Consider the following 9,796-nt stretch of genomic DNA (forward strand, 5'->3'; position numbering starts at 1 on the left):
ACATTCTGTTCAGTTTTCCTGCTGTAAGAAATAAACTGTGTGCAAATATAAATGCAGGGAAACATCCATTAATCACAGGTGAGCCGTTTGTTTCTGACTCACATTAAATGAGGCTTCAGGTATAAATACCTCAGAAGTGTTTCTGAGTTCAGTAGAACCAGACCCAGTCAACCATCATGGCATCCACAGCACTACACAATGCAACAGAAAGGCCTTCATCATCTGCTGAACCACCTCTGAACCACGACGCTCTCCCTGCATCTAAAAGCTGTTAGTCAGGATGAGATGCTGCTGTGATCGCTCACAGTTTACCTGTGAGATCTTTGTAAATATTGTCTTTGTTTCTGAAGGAAACACCTTTAGTCTGTTTTATTTGGAGTGCAGATCTGGGCGTCCATCACTTTAACCTGCACACGTTTAGTTATTGAGTGTAGTTGATGTTTGGCAGCATTTTATAAGTGACAGTTCATGAACGGTGCAGGAACAGAGGACGCCTGACCATCCTACCTGTGTCAGTAAGAAAACTTTCCTCACAACTTCACAACTTAACACAACTGGGCCCTGTTTCAGAAAGCCGGTTTAGTGCAAACTCTGAGTAAGTATACCCTGAGTTAACGAAAACTCTGGGTTTTCGGTTTCACAAAGCGAGTTTAGATTAATTCTGAGTGAGTTACTATGACGACACACTCCGTGAAGCTAACCTGCCCCCTAGCAGGTTTACTTCAACTAACCCTGAACTTCTCCGCCTCTTTGTCGGAAACCTGACTGTAGGAAGTGTCAGACATGGCGTGCCCCTTCCTTGAAGAGCCAGTAGATGTTGAAGCCCAAATTCTCCGCAGAGCTCTCCGCCGGGAGAGAGTGATTAGAGCGCGTTTGGACATTTTATCATGTCCTGATGATTTTCTGTGTGAACGTTACCGTTTTTCAGCACAATCTATAATTTATTTGAATAACATCGTCAGGCCTTATATTGCTCATGTGACACATCGCGGACATTCTCTCAGTTCTGTACATATTATTTGTATTGCACTTCGTTTTTTTGCAAACGGGAGCTTTCTGTACAATATTGGTGACGCTGAGCACGTTTCCAAGGCTACCGTCTGTCGGGCAGTCAGGGATGTTACAGTTGCACTGAAACGTCTCCTGTACACAGATTGTACATTCCCAAAGGAAAAAGTACTAGCTTACTAGGGTATATTAGACTTAATAGTTACTATATACAGTAATGGACTTCTATACATTTTACATCAGATAGAAATTTTGGGTGTAAGATTCGTATAATTATTTATTAAAAGCTAGACATTTTAAATGAGAATAAGAAAGAAAAGTATGTCTTTGTGCCCCCTTTTCCCTGTTCATGCCATATCATCCCCCCTGCACAGTTACCAGCCGTCAGCTACGTAGAAAAAGATCCTAGTGTAGAAAGTAATATAAAATAAATTCTAACAACAGCTTATCACGCTTAAACGTGCTGCCGTTTTTTATCCGCTGGTCTCCTCTTTATAGCTCAAAGTGGGCGATAAACAAACAAGAAAGTCGGGACTCGCGACAGAAAAGCCGATCAGCTGATCGTTGATCATTTTCATGTTTGAAATAATAACAGGAGAGGGAGGGGAGTGAATGAGAGAAGTAGATGCAACTGCGCAGCAAAGACAGAATAACTTCAACTATGTGTCTATTTTTTAATTCTAGCTGGAGTACGAAGGCCAGTTCAGCTGTGGCTCAATATATCATTTGTTAAGCTTAACGTGGAAATACTATCCAAACATTCAGGGATGAACTTACACACTTGCTTTACTTCTCTGGGATAGTTTTCGCCGAGATGAAATGCCTTAGGAAGCATGTAGCGAGGCTCCAAATGCTCCAACAGTCTGCCGACAGATCTTGGCAGACAACAGCGGCTCTATCACGTGACACATACTGCTCCGACGCGCCGAGCTGGGTTAGGCCAAGTAGCGCGTTTTATGAGGTGATTTTGTGATACTTCGGATTGGATTACATGTTTTTTTTCTCTCCGATATCCGATCCAGTAATATAGGTCAGTATCAGACTGATACCGATACGTAATATCGGATCGGTCCATCTCTAATCAATGATAAAGTCTTCCCATCTGGAAAAAAAACAGGTCCTTTCCCATTTCCAAAATCTAAGCTACAGTTGTAGTTTCCTCCACTGTTGCATGTCTTGTTCCTCCAACATTTCTAGTTCTCAGATGATATTCATTACTGCTTAAATGAAGCCATCCGATTTCAATCTTTCTGCAGGTCTTCTCTCCTGTAGAATTTCTCTGTCTTCACAAAGCAGCAACTCCAGCAACACTTGAGGGAAGATGAACAACTTTAATAATTGACCATGATAAAGGCCACAAGCCGAAACGCATTGGTCAATTATTAAAGTTCATCTTCCCTCAAGTGTTGCTGGAGTTCCTGCTTTGTGAATTCTTTCATCCCCTCCATGCACCTTGGAAGCAGGTGAAGTTGTGCCAGAAATTATTTTTTGCTGCGATTTATGTATTTCTCTGTCTTGCCATCCGTTAACCTTTCTTGTGGAACACACTTGATGGACGACACGGCGCTCTCTCTCTCTCTCTCTCTCTCACACACACACACACACACACACACACACACCCACACACACACAGAGTACTGATACTAATGACTCGCTCTCAAATCTGAGATAAATGCAACATTTGCAGCTTTTCCAGACCACATTAAATGATCACAGACCCTGACATATTTGGGTTTAATGTCAGGGTATATTTGTGGATGAAAGTTATGATAGATGAAAGTTTTGGTAGGACACATGATGTGGACAGTCTGGTAATTCCAGAATATTTTAATGTAAGAAAAACTCCAGACAGCTCTGGAGAAGTTTCAGATTAAAAGCCCTGGAGTGTTTTACATGTTATTCTGTTGGATTAAATCTGATGGCGCTGATTTATAAAAACTTCACTGCCAGGTATCAGGTGACCAGCAGAGACTGATCCTACAAACACTCAGAAACAGAGTAAATCAAACTGCACCACAGTGTTCAGACTAAACCTTCCTGACATGAACACAGCTCCTCAGTAAAAACTATGAACCAGCAGAGAGACTACACCCATGACTGTTTATGGAGACACCACCTGCCCGAGGGTGTACTGTGTGAGAGAGGTGGTGTATGGTGCTATACACCATCTCTCTGACACAGTACACCCTCGGGCAGGTGGTGTCCCCATAAACAGTCGTCTAAATGTCTGAGAATCTCTGATTATTTACTATGTTCAAACAAACTGAGTGTCCACAAACATCTGAGCTCACAGTGAGAGCTGCTGTGGGACTTAACTAAAACAGAACCAGAATCAAAACTAGATGATAGTAGCACTAAAAATCATCATAGACCTGCACTACACTTATTTTCTACCAAAGTACACTATTTAGATTCAGAAACGTTTCTGTAATTATTTAGCCTTGTTGTGCAAACAAGCCTGCATAACTTAATAAATATAGAAATGGAAAAATAACAAACCTAAAAAGAAACACTAGGTACGAGATACATGAGTACCTATGATACGGTGATACTTTTGGTAAACAACCATTTGACTAACATGTCTGTCTCACCTGGTCTTGTTCCATCTCTGTTCCTCTCTCTCCCTCTTTGTGCTGACAATCATCAAATATACAGTTGAAACCAGGGCCCTGTTTCAGAAAGCCGGTTTAGTGCTGTTGTGGGTCCGAAATTGGTGGAGAGTACAAAACCAAGACAGTCCAGAAGGTCTAAGTCAAAGCAATCTTTATTGAAGTTCACGCGCGGGAAGACAGTCACTGCATACATCAGCAAGGGTCTTCGCCAAAATTATACTTCAGACTGCTTTTATATCATCAGAGTATTATGACGCCCCCTCTTGCGTTTACAATCACATAATTTGCATGTACAGAACATTTATGTATTTTAAGAATTAACTGCAGACACAGGAGTTCCCCTTTTGGCATCTTCTTCCAAAGAAGGCAACAACTCAGGCCTCTGTGGTCTCCAGGGGCTGGTCTTCTCCGCTCGTCACCTGTTGTCAAGACAGAAGCTCCAGTGCAGTATGTTAACTGAGTGCTTTCAGGCCTCTTCTTAAATCTGTTCCTAGGTTATATGTAATGTATATATGTGTTTTGTAAGCATGTGTGCAATCTTTCTTAAGCTCCCCATTTCCTTACCAATGTATCACCCAGACATAGCGCTGAATGAAGCTTGTGACCTTTATTTACCTGGGAAAGCTTCAACTCTTTAAGACCACAGAGCTGCAATGTGTGTAAAGATATAACAATATAAAATGGTTATGACTGCACCTGTGAGAGATTAATATGGTGTCAGTGTGTTTAAATGTTTCAAGGCTTTCTTAAAGCTATAAGCTGTGTGATTAGTGCTATGACAAAGCTATGAAATATATTGTAATAATGAAGCAATTTTCCTTTGTCCTCACAATCCTCCTTTTGACCTCTTGCCACAAGAGGTCACCACACCGTGTGCTGTGTCACTCCTCGGCCCTCTCAGTCATTTCTACGTCCATCAATGGCATCATAGACACCGGGGTCACCGCCCCGGGGTCCACTGCCCTCGTAATTACCTTTTCCAACAATCCTCTGACACAAGGAATGAGACAGCATCCGCAGGTGACCAAAATCCCTAGAAAAGCAGATACAGATAACATGGCAGACATTACAAACCCTTTCCACTGGCCAAACACGGATGTCATCCAGCCCTCAAAGGGATTCTCAATTCCAGAATCTTCATGCATGGTTCTTGACAACGTTTTAAGACCTTCCAGAGCTCGGGTAACTGAGCCATCTGGGGCAGTATTATTAGGAATGAAAGTACAACACAGGTCACCAAACATAGCACAGACCCCTCCCCTCTCGGCCAGAACCATGTCGAGAGCGAGTCTGTTTTGGACCCCCATTAATGAGGTCGGGCCCAACTGCTCCGCCACTCCCTCAAAGGCATCCCTGGTCAGGTTTGAGAGTCTCAGCAGGTTATAATGGACATAATTTATTCTATCCACATTCTTGTTTGGGGTCACTGGAAAAAGAGCAGAAATGATTGGTAAGTTTTCAAAACCAGCTGCTACTTGATCTGCCAGTTTATACTCGTTAGGAACTCCCCTGGGCACTCCTATGGAGTCGATCCAGGTGGGTGAATTCATCCTAGGATCATATACATGTGTCCCCTTACCCAATACATGTCGCTTACGTCTGGCTGCCAGTGTGCGTGTGTTACTCTGGGGAATTGCTGTCACTCTGTTGCCGATTAATATCAGTTGAGCACCCAACCTTACCATTGCACAGGTCCCGACACTTCCCATTGGAACACGGACCAAAAGAGTTCTCTCCCCACAATAATAGTACAACCCACTTCTTGCCCATGTACCTATTACTGTGTTTGAGTCATTCTTTGCATTGGTGGTTCTTCCTGTGAGCGTCGTAGCGCACCAGCTGGGATCGATATCTCCCAGCTTGTATTTTATTTTGTCTGTGGAAAACTTAAAGCAAGTATAGTTATCTTTTTTGGGTCTAAATGGTCCTACCTTTGTTCCTTTATCAATTGGCGGGAAGAGGCTGGCCAATATTGAACAATTGCCAGTACTCACCGCTTCTCTTGTAATTTGTAGCATGCAGTCATATCCCCATTTGTCCTCTGGATACAGTGGAGCGGGTTCTGTAAACAAGCGCGGCCTAGCTGAAGCACAAGCAACACAGTTAGATACATCTTGTTCTTTTGCATTTTGAGCCACCCAGTCCAGCCACAGGTTACTGTCACTGAAACCGGTGGCGCGTTCAATTAAGTCCTGAGGTTTCAGCCTGGTGTAATCCACAATCAGGACTCGCCGCTTTTGCTCCTCACGGGCAACAGTTAACGACCCGTTTCCCCAATCCACGATACTAGTACTATTTACGACCGGAGGTGTGGGCTTTGGGTTTACTAAATTCACTCTAATCACACCTGTCGGGTCTGTCCCTGAAACATCTACCCCCATCACCAGGTAGAACACGCCTCCCGGACTATTAGACCTGGGCAGAGAGCTCCATGGTCCCAGAGAGAGGGTGATAGGGTTCTGTGAAGCAGAAAAGTCCCTCTGGATCGCTATCCCTTTCAATCCTTCAGGAACGTGTGGCTCCCACTTCACTCCAGTCCAGGCTACCACATTGCCCCACCCAGGAATGCACCAGTGCCCTGCGGTATATGACGCTAGCACTGGGCGGATTCCCCGGCTGGAGTGAGGGTTCCCTCCCCGGGTACAAATATCCGGGTGACTGCAGATCCACACGTCATATCCCCTCCAGCTGCTGTTTGCGCCTTTGCAATTAATCACTTCACACAGATCAAAAGAGTATGAACTTGTGGACCCTTTAACGTAGTCCAATTCCATGCCCTTATAAGCGCTGAGACACCCATCCCTTTTACCTGATACCTCTCGTTTGGGTCTCTGTAACGGCCGCATTTCAGTGTTCTGTTTTTCAGTCTGTTTTTCAGTCCCTGGAGGGCTGGGCTGACCTCCGTGCTCGGGTGGGCTGTTCCAGGCTATCTGCCAAAAATACACAAAAATACATATTAGCAAAAGTAATACTATCTTATATAACAACCATGTGGTTGTGAGGAGCATTTTTACCAATTTTCTCTCCTCACGCTTCCTGCTACGTGCCTGTATGTCAAATGCGTGCATGTTGTCGTGTGAAACTTATACTTCTTTTATCAAAATATATTTATTTAAATGCTTTCCTTTTTTTTTTTTTTTTTTTTAATGTGTTACCACTCCCTTGCGTTGGCGTGGGGATCTCCTCCTTTGCTGTTCTTCTTGCTTCGGCCTCCCAGGTAGACTACTGTTCGGCCCGTTGCACGGGGGAGAGGATTTATTCTGCCTCTGGCTTTCGTCAGCCCCCGTGTTCGGTGGAACTAGGTCGCTGTCCACCAGGCTCTCGTCTGCTGCAGCACACTGCGTCCAGTGATACCAATTTTCACCTTTTCCTTTCAGACGGACCGCTGTGGCCGTCCGAGCCGTCACCTCGTAGGGTCCGGTCCAGCGAGGCTCTTTCCACTTCCTCTTTATTACTTTCAGCCACACTGCTTTTGCCTCTGGCACCTCTCCTTCTGCCGTGGGCCTCCCGGCGGTCACCTGTTTTGTAAAACTGGACACAAGAGCTTTTACTTCATTAAAATATTCAGCATGAGACTTGTTACTTCTCTTAGACTGTTCTGTCGCTGGAACCACCGTCCAAGGCGCCGGAAACTGCCGTCCTGTCAGCAGCTCGTAGGGCGTGAAACCTGTGGATTGGTTAACAGAACATCTTATGGTCATCAAAGCAATTGGCAGGGCTGCAACCCAATTCAACCCTGTCTGTGCACAGATTTTAGCCAATTTGTTCTTCAAATTTAGGTTCATTCTTTCTACTTTTCCTTGGGACTGAGGATGGTACACTGTCCCGAATTTATGCTGGACTCCCAGCATTCTCTCCACCTCTGCTAGATCCTTATTTCTAAAATGGGTCCCGTTATCTGATCTAATTCTCTTGGGAAACCCATGCCTTGGGATGTAGTGGTTAATCAGACATTTAATCACACTTTTTGCATCCTCTCTTTTAGTAGCCCATGCCTCTGGCCAGCCGGTCAGAGCATCCACACATACCAACAAGTACCTCAATCCTCCTGGTCCCCCATCCACCATGTCAGTGTAGTCAATCACAATTTCTTCTCCTGGTCTCTCTGGCATGAGGAACTTACCTGGTTCTGGCTTCACCGCTGGTTTTGGATTGTGTGCCCCACAGATCAGACACGTTCTGGCTTTTTCTTTTATCATGTCTCTCAGGTGAGGGTGCCACCAGTGACACAAGTTTCTCTCCATCTGTGCCACACCCACGTGACCAAGTCCATGTGCCTCACTTACCTTCTTTTCAGCCAGCTTGGCTGTTAGAGCCGGTCGCCCGTGGGGCCCTCTCCACAGACCTCCTTCTTTTCTGGCTCCTCGGGCCTGCCACACCTCCTTTTCTTCCTGGGTGACTTCTTCCTGCGCCCTTCTGGCTTCCTCCAACACATTAACGGTTGGCTCTTCTTCAGCAATAACCTCCACCATCTGTCTCCGTCCTTTGTAGCCTGCTGCTTCTTTGGCGGCTTCATCTGCTTTCTGGTTCCCTTTTGCTACCATTGTGTTTTCTTGAGAGTGTGCTTTACATTTTATGATACTTACCATGTCTGGGTCGTTCAGAGCGTCTTCCAGTTCCTCCATTTCCTTCTTGTGGCATATTGGGGCATTGGTTGCTGTTCTGAAACCTGCTCTCTTCCATTGAGCGAGTTCCACGTGAGCTGCCCCAAATGCATAAGCTGAATCCGTGTAGATGTTCACCTTCATGTTCTTGGCCAGTCTCAGGGCTCGAGTCAGGGCTATTACTTCAGCTCTCTGTGCTGACTGTTGACCCTCTATTCTTCCAGCTTCTTGTACCTCATACTGTCGTCCTCTTCTGGAAACCACCGCGTAGCCTGCTTTCAGTCCTTCTTCATCCCGGTGACAACAGCCGTCTGTGAACCAGTCCTCCGCACCTATGATAGGTTCTGCTTTCAAATCTTCTCTGACCTTCTCTTCAGCTTCAGCTCTTTTGGCACAGTCGTGTGGTTCCCCTGACCCCATCAAGTCTGCCATGTTTATGCCCTCATGTGTAAACGTCAAGTTTGGAGCATCCAGGACTTTGCTCAGTCTCTGTTGTCTCAGTGGTGTCATTGTGAAGGCTTGTGAGTTTACATAGGCTACTACACTGTGTGTGGTGAGCACTTTAAGTGGGTGTTCTCTTAGTACATGTGCTGTTTTCTGAATGATTTTTGCTACCCCAGCTGCATGCTGTGTACATGGGGGATGTCTGACCTCTGTTGGATTTAATCTTATGCTGACATACATAAGCACATCCCTACCTCCTCCTTTTTTCTGAAACAAAATGCCATTTACAATCTCATTTGTTTCAGAAACATCAAGATAGAATGGTTCATCATAGTTGGGTGTGGCCAGATCTGTTGCTCTGGACAGGTCTTGTTTCAGTGAGATGAATGCTGTCTCTGTTGGTGGTGTCCATGGTAGCTCGGCCTTAAGGTTTCGAACGCCCACCTTTTTTATCAGGTCCCTTAAGGGGGCCGTTTTACCCGCATAATTCGGGATAAACTGTCTGCTGTAACCTGTCAGCCCAAGAAAGGAAAGGAGCTCCTTCACAGTTCTTGGTTTTGGGTGTGTCAGAATCTGGTCTCTGTGTGTGTTCATTAAACCCACTGACCTGTGTGCAATGACTCGGCCCAGAAATGTTACTTCCGGTCGGACCAGCTGCAGTTTCTCTTTACTTACTTTAAACCCACATTCTGCCAAGCGATTCAGAACCACCAGAGAGGCTGCTGTGCAGGCGGATGCGGACGGGGCTGCAATTAGCAGGTCATCAACGTACTGAATGAGTGTACAACCTTCAGGCAGATGGCAGGGTGACAGCGCGTCCTTTAGCACCTGATTGAAAATGCCTGGAGACAAGGCAAAACCCTGTGGCAGGCGCGTGTATCTGTACTGCCGTCCTCTGTATGTGAATGAAAAAATGTCCCTGAGTGATTCATGCAGAGGGAGACAAAAGAAAGCATTAGCAAGATCAATACATGTAAACCACTTTTGATCCCACGAAATGGCAGTTAAAGCCGTGTATGGGTTTGGTACAGGCACGGTGTCTGTACGTAGTATTGCATTAATCGCTCTCAAATCATGTGCCATCCTGTATTTGCCTGTCCCGTGCTTTTCTACTGGCAGAATAGGTGT

This window comes from Pelmatolapia mariae, linkage group LG3_W, assembly GCF_036321145.2.
Source record: "Pelmatolapia mariae isolate MD_Pm_ZW linkage group LG3_W, Pm_UMD_F_2, whole genome shotgun sequence".
Classification (NCBI taxonomy): domain Eukaryota; kingdom Metazoa; phylum Chordata; class Actinopteri; order Cichliformes; family Cichlidae; genus Pelmatolapia; species Pelmatolapia mariae.